At 42.5% G+C, this 12958-nt stretch overlaps 1 protein-coding gene across 1 annotated transcript in view; it reads left to right on the top strand.

The window, feature by feature from the left end:
• Nucleotides 1-12958, top strand: part of Maf (MAF bZIP transcription factor) — a 361015-nt gene that overhangs the window by 332417 nt on the left and 15640 nt on the right. The window lies entirely within an intron of this gene.

The raw sequence follows: 12958 nt of genomic DNA, 5'->3' as shown, positions 1-12958 counted from the left end.
GGGGGAACAATGAGGATTAGGATTTGGGAGGAGCAAGAGTAGAACAATCTAAATTCAAAGTATTTTTGTATGAAATAATCAAAGGAATATAAGGTCTTGGATACTGTTCTATTGTCATGAAGAAACACCACAATAAAGATAGCTCTTATAAAGGAAACCATTTCATTGGGGGAGTTTCTTACAATTTTAGAGGCTTAAGCCATTATCATCATGGCAGGAAGCATGAAGACACACAGGCAAACATGTCCCTGAATCTGAGAGCTATATATCCATAGGAAGGGAGGGAGAGAGAATGAGAGAGAGAGAGAGAGAGAGAGAGAGAGAGAGAGAGAGAGAGAGAGAGAGAGAGTGACTTCTGGTGGCCTGGAGTAAGATTTTGAAACCTCAAAGTTCACCCCCAGTGAAACACTTCTTCCTGATCCTTCTAGTCCTTTCAAACAGTGTCACTCCCTGTGGCTAATAATTCAAATATATATATATATATATATATATATATGTATGTATACATATATATATATGCATATGGAGGCCATTCATATGCAAAACACCACAAATATATACAAAAACTTTCCTTGAAGCAGGTAGCTGAGAATCCCATCCCACATTTACTGGTTGTATCCAGAATGCTGGAAGTCCAGTCTGGATTTCAGGGGAAAAATGGCCAGGCTCCTTGGCAACTTGATCGTACTAGTACAGAAGTCTTTGTGGGTGGCTAAAGCCTTGTGCTGGGTGTATGTGTTGTTAGGCATCTTCTGATCTCCTCATGAGGCCGATCTTGCATGCATAGGCTCTCACCTGAAGTTGTGGATGGCCGAATGAGGAACCAGAGAGAGTAGCAGGTAGAGAATCAAAGGAGCTGTCGGTACACCCTTCCTACATGTGTAAGTATTTAATAACCTGATCATAAGATCATTCTCTTCACTTGTAAGAAACAGGGATGATATATCCAGGAGGTGGATCTGCCTACATGCTTATTTTATTTATTTTTCTTTTAGTACTGGGGATTGACCCTAGCATATTGCACATGCTAGACAAATGCTTTACCTCTATACCTGAAGCACTCTTCCTTACTTTCTATTTAAGACAGGTTATCATTAACTTTCACAGTCTGTCCTCATAGTCATTCAGCAATCCAGGCAACTCTGATTTGTGATCCTCCTGCCTCAGTCTCCTACATATCTGGGACAACAGGTTTATGACACTAGGCTAATCTATGCCCTGGTCATTGCTGTTCGTGGATACTCTGTAGCTTACAGTTATGGCCTTTAGCACTGATAGTTACCCATGCTACGTCCATAAAAGGGCTCTCTGATTTGTGCCTCTACCCTTCCAAGAAGGGTTCTGGCATCTTGTTGGTAGTCTCACTCAAAGAAAGAAAAAATGAGCCCTAGAGAAATCAAATGAGTTATCATCATCCCAGAGCAGTGGAGATCGGGTCTGTGAACCCAGACACACATGCCGTTGGCTTCTCTCAGCCTTCACTCTTTCTCTCTTTCAAATCTGTACAGACAGAGATGAGAAAGTCTTCCCAGGCCAAGGGTGACCCAGCAGGCAGAAGTTTAGAAGTAGTTGTCTGTGACTCTCAGCTAAAACCTCTAACATGCTCTCAGATGTGTCCAGGCCCCTCTGGCAGTCAGGCAGGTTGGACAGCTCTGAGGAGAATGCTCTAACATATAAATGTGTGGAGATCACTTCCAAATGCAATTTGGGATAGAGCTAGTTTGATTCATTCTGAAAAGAAGGCAGGTAGTGAATTTCCATGCTGTCACTCTACATGGGAGGATGCTGTCTCCCAAAAGAAGGAGTGAAGTCTCTTAGTCACTTCTGATATTCATCCTGAGCCTGAAGACATCAGTACAAGATTAGCTAGCCACTAGATGTTATATTATATTGCAGAAAAGGCAAAATGAACCACTAATGTACTGAAGTCATCCATTGTTGTTTGAAAAGGCTTTCAGAGGTGTGTGTGTGCACACATGCACATGTGTGTGTGTGTGTGTGTGTGTGTGTGTGTGTGTGTGTAAAAGGAACAAATGTCTATTTACTTCAAACAGAGCAATGACAAGCCAAAGAAATAATTCCTTCCTAGTCTAGCTCAGTGAGTCAGTGAGTTTATTGAGATAACACAGAGAAGTTGGATAAAAGGTTATTCACAAGAGCATGCATGACTCAGAGATATCTGTGTTGCCACAAAGCCCAGCCCAGCATGAGTGAGGACACTAAAGGTGCACCCTCCCTGTACAACTTGAAAGCACTCAATAAGCTAGAGAGCTACCCTCTCCCCCATCACACACAGTTGTTACTGCTCCTATGACCTTATGAATTTTGTCTCTTGTTTTAGGAACTTCCTGAGACTTCTGAGTTTTGTTTTATTGGACAATTCTCTCTCTCTCTCTCTCTCTCTCTCTCTCTCTCTCTCTCTCTCTCTCTCTCTCTCTCTCTCTCTCTCTCTCTCTCTCTCTCTCTTTCTCAGTGTGTGTGTGTGTGTGTGTGTGTGTGTGTGTGTGTGTAGTATATGTGTGGGTGAGGTAGGGACATTTCACAGGCAGTACAAAAATCCTTGGAAAGACAGGAAGAGCTGTGCAGATTGTCCAGAGAGCCTTAAGGTGCAATTTGAACCTAGGGGTAAGAGGTTACAGGGAGCCAGCAGCTCTGCTGCCTGGTTTGCTGGACACTATCCTCAACAAAATACTACAGCATTATGGGGTTCCATTTCTGCAGTCTGTATTAAAACAAGGAAGTTGGGTTCTTCTGTATGTTAGAGACAAGTTGAGGAACTCACAGAGCTCAGGAAAGATAAAAAATGGGCTACATGGTCTTTGTGTTCTGAAACCAAGAGTTGGTTCCTGCACTTGATCCAGTGCTAGTTGACAGCAAGATGTACTAAAGGGAAGAAGAGGCTGGTGTAGTATAAAGTTGATGGGTAGAATGGAAAGTTCTTGAAGGCATATTCTCTCTAGGACAGCAATCCTGAGATGAAGATTTTAGCGCAGTCAGAAAAAGAGAGTCCGTAGACACCATATTCCTTCAGCACAGACCCTGACAATATCTCTCCTCTAAAAATATATAGCTATCTCTAAAACGCTCACAGAGTCATTCCACCTGTAGCTTTCAGCCATAAATAAGTAATTTAAGGTACCATAAAAATCATCTGTGCACAAAGATGTTGCTTGGAGTATTATTTATAATGGTAAAAATTGGAAACAAATGTTCAATAAAATGGAAATGATGAAATAAAACATAAGACGATGCTTGAATGGAATATTATGAAGTCATAGAGTGGTATTTGTTCACTAAGAGGGCAATAACAAAGACAAATATTGATGTTACTGTGTTAACTGACTACATAGAATTAAGGAGCAGGGAGGGAGAAAGAGGGGGAGATGGAGGAGGAGGAAAGAAGGGAAAGAGGCCAGGCAGGGAAGAAGGATAAAAGGAGGGAGAGGAGGAAGAGAGAAAGAAAATGGAGAGTGCTCATAATTGCAGGACTGTGTTTCTATCCTTCTCTGGATGATAGTTAATTATTCTCTTTGTTCATTATTTTGCACTTTCAATGAGGCATATGGAATAATTTTGTAATGTAAATATGCATGGTGTGGTCTATTTTTAGATAATAGAAGAAACAAATTGTAGAGAGTTTTTTCAAAGACTGAAGTATTTTACAGATACCTAAACAGTGTCAGAAAGTTCACTCAAGAATTTACTCGGGGACACTTGTGTACTGTATATTTGGACTGTGTTGACCATCCCTTGAAAATTAGACAAAAGAGTAAAGATGGAAAGGAAACACATAGGAGTCTTGGAAAGGTTAAGACATAGAGATACAAATTAAACACTCAAAACCTTAGAGAAGGGGTTGTGGTTGCCCAGAGTTCAGGATTTGCAGGAAGAATAGAATTAGACATGGTCAAGATACAAGTGTCCCAGCTCATAAAAAACAGAAAATACTCCTATTTCAAGGTCAAGGTTCAAGAGACATAGAGGCAAGAGAGAATGTGGTCAACCCAAAAGATGTTATCAGGGGTACAAATGGCCATTCTTCTTCTCTGTCTCTGTCTCTGTCTCTGTCTCTGTCTGTCTCTGTCTCTCTGTCTCTGTCTCTCTGTCTCTGTCTCTCTGTCTCTGTCTCTCTGTCTCTGTCTCTCTGTCTCTCTCTGTCTCTGTCTCTCTCTGTCTCTCTGTCTCTCTGTCTCTGTCTCTCTCTCTCTCTCTCTCTCTCTCTCTCTCTCTCCCTCTCTCTCTCTCTCTCTTTCTCTCTCTCTCTCTCTCATATACACGCCTGCCCCAAATGCCAGTAAGGGATGGGACATAGGAAATGCCAGAGTATTGTGTAAAAATCCCATGGATGGGATTGGGACACCTGAGCAGATGAGGCAGGAAAAACTGGTAGAGATACACAAGTGAACATCACTCTTATTTTCATGAAAAATTGCAAACGTAAAGCAAATAATGTCTTAAGCCAGACAGAAGCCTGGGCACTCTGCCAGCTCCTGGCATTCATTCTAGAGGGTGGGGTGAGGGAGAGAGGAGCTGAAACTTTCTGGTTCTGAGTAAAGTCTAGCTGCCAGCACGGGCCCAGGACCCAAGTTCTAGTCTTCATGGTTTCAGAGCTGTGATGGACATAGTCACAACGTGAACAGCAATCAAAGTTGGACCAAGAAAAGGTCTCTGCAGGCTTCCATGGGGACTGGATAATCACCATCAGGTGTGACACTTCCCAATGTCCTATTTAGACTCTACAGAAACTCACCAAGCAAGACTTATTAATGTGCTGTGTGGGAATGTTAAGTAGACCTTTTGGAGCCACAGACAGCTCAGTGGTCTTGCCGCTCAAGCCTAACAACCCAAGTTCCATCCCTCAATCCGTGTAAACGTGCAAGGGGAAGCCTACTCCACAGTGTTGCCCTCTGGCCCCCATAATCCCACATGTCAGACACACAAGGGTAATATTTTTAAGTTTTTAAAAATAGACTTTCCATTATAGAACAACAAAACCAATGGGAAAACCAGAGTCTCCTTAGATACCTTACCCTCATGCATTTTATTTTTATACCCTGACACAGTGGGCGACACTGAGGCATAGACCATCAAGCAATTTTCTACAAGTAACTTTCAGTGGGGGGAATGAGAAGAAGCTTCTTGACTTAGTCAGGGTCATTGAAAATTCCAATTTATGTCTGTTGGTAAAGTTTTAGTGGTACCTGATCTTATGCGTTCTTTTGCATTAGCCTATGTCTGTGTTTTCTGCCAGGAAGGCAGAACTAAGTAGTTGTGACATTAACTATATGGGACACAAAGCCGAAAACAGTCACTGTTCGACCCATTACAGAACAACTCTGCTTTTCCAGAAGCATACTTAGCTTATGGAATGCCTTACTCCAATATTATTAGATGTATGCAGGCTGGGATGAAATGGACCAGTGAGTCACACAAAGGATGCTAATTTTAATAGAGGGATTCTTGATTCTTCTGTAAACTGGAGTGACTTGCTTTAAAGGTTTTCTGAAGTTAGGCGTCTGGAGGATATTTCATTTGAAGGGATCTATGTGCAATACACACAAGGAAAGAAGGAGAGAGAAACAGAGGGAGGGAGAGAGAGAGGGACAGGAGAGAGGAAGGGAAAAAGAGTGATATTTAGATTTAAACATCAAGGTTTTCCCCATAGGAATAATAATAAATATTCATGATGAAGATTATGTGTGAACCTAGGCATAAAAAAGAATAGAAGACACAGTCTATTCTTAGTGTGTACTGAGGAAGGGGGTGCACACCTGTGTGTGTACAGGCAGAGACCATAGGAGTACACTGGGTGTCCTGTTCTATGGCTTTCCCCTTTATTCCTTGGCGACAGGGCCTCCTACTGAACCCAGAGCTAATCTGGAAGCCAACAAGCCTGCATGATCCTCCTGCCTCCTCCCTACACACTGCTAGGGGTTGTGGGCTCATGTGTACCCATGCTTGCCTCTTTTCACAATGGTAGTAGGGATTCAAATTCAGATCCTACATACTTGCATAAGAAATCCTTCTTACCCGCTGAGCTGTCTCTGCAGGCCCTAGTCTATTCTATTAAAATCAATTGTGTGTAAATCTGCCCCATCAGACCTGCCTATTTAGCCTCATTGAGATTGACGCTTGCAGCTGTAGGGCTGTTGGGAATGATCCCAGTTCTGGTCTCCACAATGGTGAGGATGGGCTTTGCAATTAGAATCTTAGCATTATTGGAATGAAATACAATTGGGGCCACCCATGGTGCAGTCTAGTTAGGACTGTCTTGGTTTCGGTCCTGAAAAAACCCTAGTCTTGGGGAACCCCTTCAAGGCAGGCAACAAGGATCACTGGTCAACCTTGCATATCTAGCCCAAGCTAGCAAGTAAGAGGTGAGCTGATGACCTGAGTTGGTGGAATCGCCACATCACAGATTTTTTTTCAAATGAGCTTATTATTTGGTTGAGGCCCTCAGCAGACTTGCTTGGATGGGATCCCAGATTCTCTATAAATAGACAGGAAATGTTCAGGAGCCTCAGAGCTGGGCTCTTCATCATTGAATGATGCGTTGTCACACCCCCTCTCTGTCACTCAGAGGAACGGTCTCCCCCAAGCACCAGAAAGAGACACAGCCCGTGATGTACTGGAAGCAAAAGCAAGATGCAGAAGCAAGAGAGTCTTCAGGGTTTAGCTCAAGTCCCTCATTCTGTCATGGGCAAAGTTGTGTTTCTCTCCTGGCCTCTTAAGGGACTGAAGACAGTCAACACTCAAAACTACTCTCTGTGGATCATGGATTGTCTCAGTCAGAGGCATGGGTATCATCTAGCGCAATTTGACTGAAAGTCCCCTTTTCTTTGTATGGCCTTCTATGGAAGGATAATACAGCCCTGAGAAATATTTGTTCAATGCACCTGGCACAGGAGTAAGAGCATAAACGAGACACAGGGCAAGACTAAATTGTCACCATACTCTCTAGGGGAGGGAGAATTCGCAGCCACTTCTGTCCAGAGAACTGAGAACGATGTTTTTATAAGTTGGCAGGTACATGGCAGTGATTATTTATTGCAAACTGGAAGCAGGTTGATGAGATAGTGCAGACACGGGTCTAATGCAGTTCAGTTCACACAGAAGGCCAGGCTAGAGAGCTGAGGTGGGGGTGGGGGAACCTATCATCTCCAGGGCCTGCATTTTTTAAAAAAAGTCATTTACCAAACTCTTATTAAGCATCGGCTTCTTCTTAGGTTCTGGCTCGGTGCAGAGTTTGGCAAGGAGCAGAATCACGTGGGGTCACCGATGTGCAGAAATTCGGAATAAGGGAGAAGGCAAAGCACATGGCAGATACTGTTATGATGGGAGAGAGAAGGAAACCTGGATGGGAAGAAGGGAGGGAGCGAGGAAGGAAGAAAGGAAACAGGAGGTAATGTGTTAAGGTTTAAGGAGGGAAGCAGACATAGAAAGAATCAAGGAGACCAGATTGACAGAGGAGCAGGAAGCTCCTCTATAGAAGAATATTTAAACTGAAGAGGTTTTTTTTGTTGTTATTTTGGTTTGGTTTTTTTTTTTGACAAGTCCTGGGAGGGGAGGAGTGGGCTACAAGCCAGTCATTTAAAGAAGGGATTTTAGAATTTCTGGGTAGTGCAAACTTAAAAGAAAAAAAAAAACAATTCTTAACAAATCAATGCTCTATGTCCCTCTATGAGAAATGACCAATAGAGCTGTTTATTTTAAAGACAAATTTGTATTGGATCACCCACAGGAATGACCCATCTTCATAGCCACGTTCGGCTTGTGCATTCGTCTGTGCCACTTTGTTTCCCTTAACGATTCCCAGGCTCTGGGTGCTGATTTCAGCCTCTCTGAGCATCACCTGCAGCTTCAGAGGCAGCAGTAGGCAGAATCCACGAAAACGCACCCCCATGTCTGAGAGCCCCGTCTTCAGCAGTATGCAACGTAGGCGACCAAGCAGAAGCAGAATGCTCTTCTAAAGTGAAAATGAGATAGGAAGAATTGAGAAGGAGCCACGCGATGGTTAAGTTAATCTTCAGGGGAGGGAAAACATGTCAGTGACTGTAAACCAGAACAGCCCAGCCCTGGTACAATTCTGCCGAGGGAATTAAATTCCTATGGAAAAACAAGGCTTCTGATTAGGAGAGGATTTGACTGCATAGAAAAATCTGGAACATTGGTCTATTAAAAATACTTGTAAAACCAGGGGAATCATGTAAGAAATTAGAGAGCTAAAAGAAGTGGGAGAGCTCAGGCTGTTGGAAATATAGTTATTATTTCAGATGCCGGATCATATTAGCAAGACTGTAAGGAAGAGAAAATTGCTTTGAATTCTGAAAAGCAACGTTTGTGATCAGGTAGCACATTTAATTCAAAGCAGCCTTCTTAACTCTTTGTAGGTAACTTTAAAAAAAAGAGGAAGAAGAAATTTGAGGGCTGAGGATATAGCCAGTGGTAAAATGTTGGTCCAGCATGCATTAGACCCTGGGTCTCCTGAAGACTGCTCTTGCAGAAGACCCAAGAAACCCAGTTCCTGCCTCAGGCACCTCCCAGCTGTCTGCAAGTGCAGTTACTTGGGGGGTGGGGGAGTATGCAATGCTTCTGGCCTGCCCATGTGCCTCCTGAGCTCGCATGCACGTATCCATGCACACACACAAACACATATATACACAATTTAAGATACAGTAATCTTTTAAAAATCACTATGTATCAGAAATTCAGGTTAGTAAAAATTTCTATTTCTGCGTCAAACATGCCAGAAACTAGAAAATAAGCAGAGAGGAGCCAGGTTAGAATCTCAATGGGATATATCTATATATCTATATCCATATCCATATCTATATTTATATCTACATACACACACATTTAAAATGGGAAACAAAATCAAACATACTGGAGAAAGATGTACTATGCCAACATTCTAAGCATATTTAGAAGGAAACAAAATGAATGGAGTTTGGGCTCCTCCTAGAATGTTATGGGCAGTGTTTATTTCCAAAGCAAAATTGTGGAACAATTCACATTGGTTTGGGTGTGCTGGGACACTCTCTCCAACTTCCATCTTTTAATGAAAATGTTTTGACATGAACTCAAATGGAAGTTAGTGAAGGCACATATGATTAATTTCTTCTTACGTTATTTTTTTGCCAACAAAGCTTTCTGGGAAAATGTCTTCAGCTGCAACTTGTAAGAACTGGATGACATGGGTGGCAGTCTACAAATGTCCTCACCCTGCTCCACGGCATGTCTAATGAGAAAGCAGTGCCCCAGGAACATACACAAGGAGTGTTCAAACTACCCAGACAAAATTCTTTTCTCTCCTCCCTTATGCATGGTCCCCACGGGCCCCATTTCAGGGCTTACCAAGAGGGAACTATACTCAAGTATTCAGTTGTAGGAGCCTCCAACACAGGGAAATGATGGGTTTCCCTGATGCACCTACAGAGCCCCCAGAAGGGAACAAAGAAGTTAAGTTGGATGTCTCTGTAGAGAAGAGTTAATGCCTACCAGAACAAAATACCAAACCTGTTTCATTTCATTTCCTGTTGACAGTCCATTCGCTTCTAGGTCCTTCCACATTCTTAAACTGTTCTCGTTTTGACTGGCTTCCTGATTCTTGAACCCCATGGATTTCTATCACCTTGGAGCTCTTAGATGGGCTCACTCCTCTTTTGCTTTTCTTTTTAGTCCTCAGCAGAGGTGAAATATTCAGGTCTCAGTGAGGCCCTCTCTGAGCATCTGTTCTAAGTGTTCCTCACCCCTCTTGGCTTCCACACCACAGCATCCAGTTTTATTTTCTTCATCATGTTTATTACAAGCTCATGCTATCTTGCTTCTACATGGCTTTTTGTTTTTCTTTGCTCGACGACTACAGGATGTGAGTTCCATTAGAACAAGACTTTTCTAAGGGCCTAAAAGGGCAGGCAAAATTATTTAAAGGTGAATGGAAAGCTGTTGGGAAAAAATGGGTAGCTTTTTCCATCTATGGATTAGATGGATGCATGAATAATGGATGGTCAGAGAGATGAATTACAATGGATGGATGGATAGATGGATGGTTGAATTGTTGAACAGATAGCTAGATGGCTGATACATGGTAGTATACAGACTGATTGATAGATGGGTGGATGAGTGGATGAATGGATGGATGGAGAACAGAGGGAGGGATGGACAGATCGATTGATTATGGATGAATTGTTGGACAGATGGATGGATGGAGAGCTAGGTGAATGGATTATGGCTTGGATGGACAGATAGATGGACACAAGGAATTTCCAATTAGGGAAACTTTCTTCACAAACATTTTTCTTGGATAAAGATCACACACTGAATTCTTGAACTCATACCCTTTCATGTAAGAGGAAGTTTATCAGCATGCCTGAGGGAAGCAACCACATTTCAACAAGACAGAATGGCCATATGCCTTAATTTACATATTTTCATTCCATAGATAGCATTGTCGTATCTATTTCTGACCTTGAGTGTTGATTCAGTGTCTCCAAGTCAATGTTTCTATGTCATTCTTCCTCACTCACACCTGACAAGAGAACCCTGATCCTTCTATGCCATTCCATGCCCTATGGCCTCCGGATTGGCCATTCCCATAATGACCTTCATCAAACAAACAGAAGAAGCATCCTGTGCTACCATGGATGATCTATTCAAGATGATGATTTTGGAGACTGAGCAGATGGCTCATTGAATAAAGTATTACTGTGCATGCATGAGGACCCGAGTTCAGATACCAAATATCCACATAAACTCCTAGTGTATTGCTGTGGATGGGAGAGACAGTGAGAGGAAAATCCCTGGGCTTTCGGCCCAGTCAGTCCAGTGAAATTTGTGAGTTACTCTATGCAGATTTATGCTAAACCTCCAGGGATTTAAGCAACACAGATTTTCTTCTTTTCTGAGGGTCTGATCTTTGTGAAAATAATTGCCACTGTTTTCGAGATGGCAAGGGCTATGGAACAGCCAGAGAGCAGTGTTCTAGAATGGTGAGCAATACTCCAGTCATTAGAAAGTCGGGGCTAATGCACAGTACTATTGACTATACTATAGACCATGGAAATTAACGTGGAGAAGCACTGGATACAGCCCTTGGGAGCTTCTCAACATCATAACGTTTCTTTTATGGCCCACCTCTATGTCAATTTTCCCAGGAGACTGTCAGAAAAAGTAAGCCCCAGGAAAGGTCCTTATCAAAATCATTGGCGGATTGATAATGGTAGGGCAAGTCAGAACCTGAGAAATCTGGAAGCACGAATAAGGCCAAGTCTATTCCACAATTGGGAGGAAACACCCTAAAGGTCGAAGGGCAACAGAAACCATGTCAATGAGGAAAACAAAAGTGACCTCTCATAGCTCACCAAAATAGGACACTCATGGTGCCTTGGGCTAGACTATTAACTCTTCCCTGAGGGCAGTTTGACCTACAAGGGACTAGGTTTGATAGTGTCTACTAATACTTTGTCTCTACAGGGTGTGGTGTTGCTATTGGCAACTGAGAGATCCTTGGCCAAGCAAAGAAGGAAGGACCCAGCCTTGAATTGGTAGTACTGAGGCTTAGGGATGCCAAATACAGGTGAATGTTTTAAAAGGGAACCTTTATTATGAGTGGCTTCCATGTCAGACCTTACCTACTTGAAGCTTCCAGGTCTCCAGAGTTTCAAAGCTCAAGAGACCCACCCCCAAGCTAGAAGACTTTTGAGAAGCAAGAGAGAAAAATGGGGAAAATATTCAACCTGCCGATTCCAGCTGCTATTTGCCAAGCAGTATGCTTATTAGCCAATTACAGAAGAGATTTACAGACTGGAATTGCATGTTCATTTCTGTAGGGCCCAAACTGTTTCCTCCCCAGCCACTAGCAAACTCCATGGGGCTTTAATGTGACTGAAGGCCGAGTCAGCTAATAGAGTCGGGTGTTAATGGGAACCCAGGATTTATTCTTTAATTGTTTCTGCGGCTCCCAATTCTGGGGAGGTATTTGTCTTAGTACACAGACACCAACAGTGAGCTGTAACACTACACACAGGATTACAAAGGCTCTTTTTTAATTACTATTTCATCTGTAATTATGGGCAAGTCCCGTTATTATGCTGAGATTCCTGAAAACATTTTAATTGGAATGGTCAGTGTCCTTTCCCCAACCGTGTCCCAAGATCAGTCCCAGTGATCAAAGCCTTTCCCACCATTGGGGTAATATCAGCAGCCCGTGTTCTAAACCAACTCAAAAGCATAATTTAAAATTTTGGACTTGAGATTTTTTTTCAAAACTTATGGCCCAGTTGAAATGAGGTCAAGTAGAGCACTAAAGAATTTAATTATAAATGTCCTCTGGAGCTCTGGATGGCTGTAAAGCTTGCTAGGTTGTCCCTGGAGAGCTAAGAGTCAATGGCCCTGTGGATGGAGTATATTTCTTTTAAAGCTCATAATAAGAAGGAGCTACATGGGGTAGAGGTGATGGCTCAGTTCTTAATATGCTTGCTATGTAAGCACGAGGACCTGGATTAGATCCCCCAGTACCTATACAAACAAGCTGAATGTGACAGCATTCAGAATCCCAGTAGCAGAGAGGCAGAAACAGGAGAGTTTCTGAGGCTCGCAAGCCATCTAGATTAGCTGAATTGATAAGTTCCAGGTTCAGAAAGGTGACCTTCCTCAAAATATAAGGGGGAGAATATAAATAAATATAAAATAAATATGAGGTGATAGCCACTTTTCATTCTAGCACTCAAGAGGAAGAAGCAGGTGGATCTCAATGAGTTCAAAGCCATCTTGGTCTACAGAGTAAGTTCCAGGGCATCCAGGGCTGACACAAAGAGAGACCCAGTCTCCAAGAAACAAATACATATTTATGAGGGAAAGCAACTGAGGAAGACACATGACATTAACCTCTGACCAAAGGCACACCCAAATACATGTATGCACACATTCAGAAGAAAAGAAAAGAAAAGAAAAGAAAAGA

The sequence above is a fragment of the Mastomys coucha genome, unplaced genomic scaffold (genome assembly GCF_008632895.1).
Source record: "Mastomys coucha isolate ucsf_1 unplaced genomic scaffold, UCSF_Mcou_1 pScaffold22, whole genome shotgun sequence".
NCBI classification, from domain to species: domain Eukaryota; kingdom Metazoa; phylum Chordata; class Mammalia; order Rodentia; family Muridae; genus Mastomys; species Mastomys coucha.
Note: the sequence above shows the minus strand (reverse complement) of the source record. Positions and strands in the feature narration are given on the sequence as shown.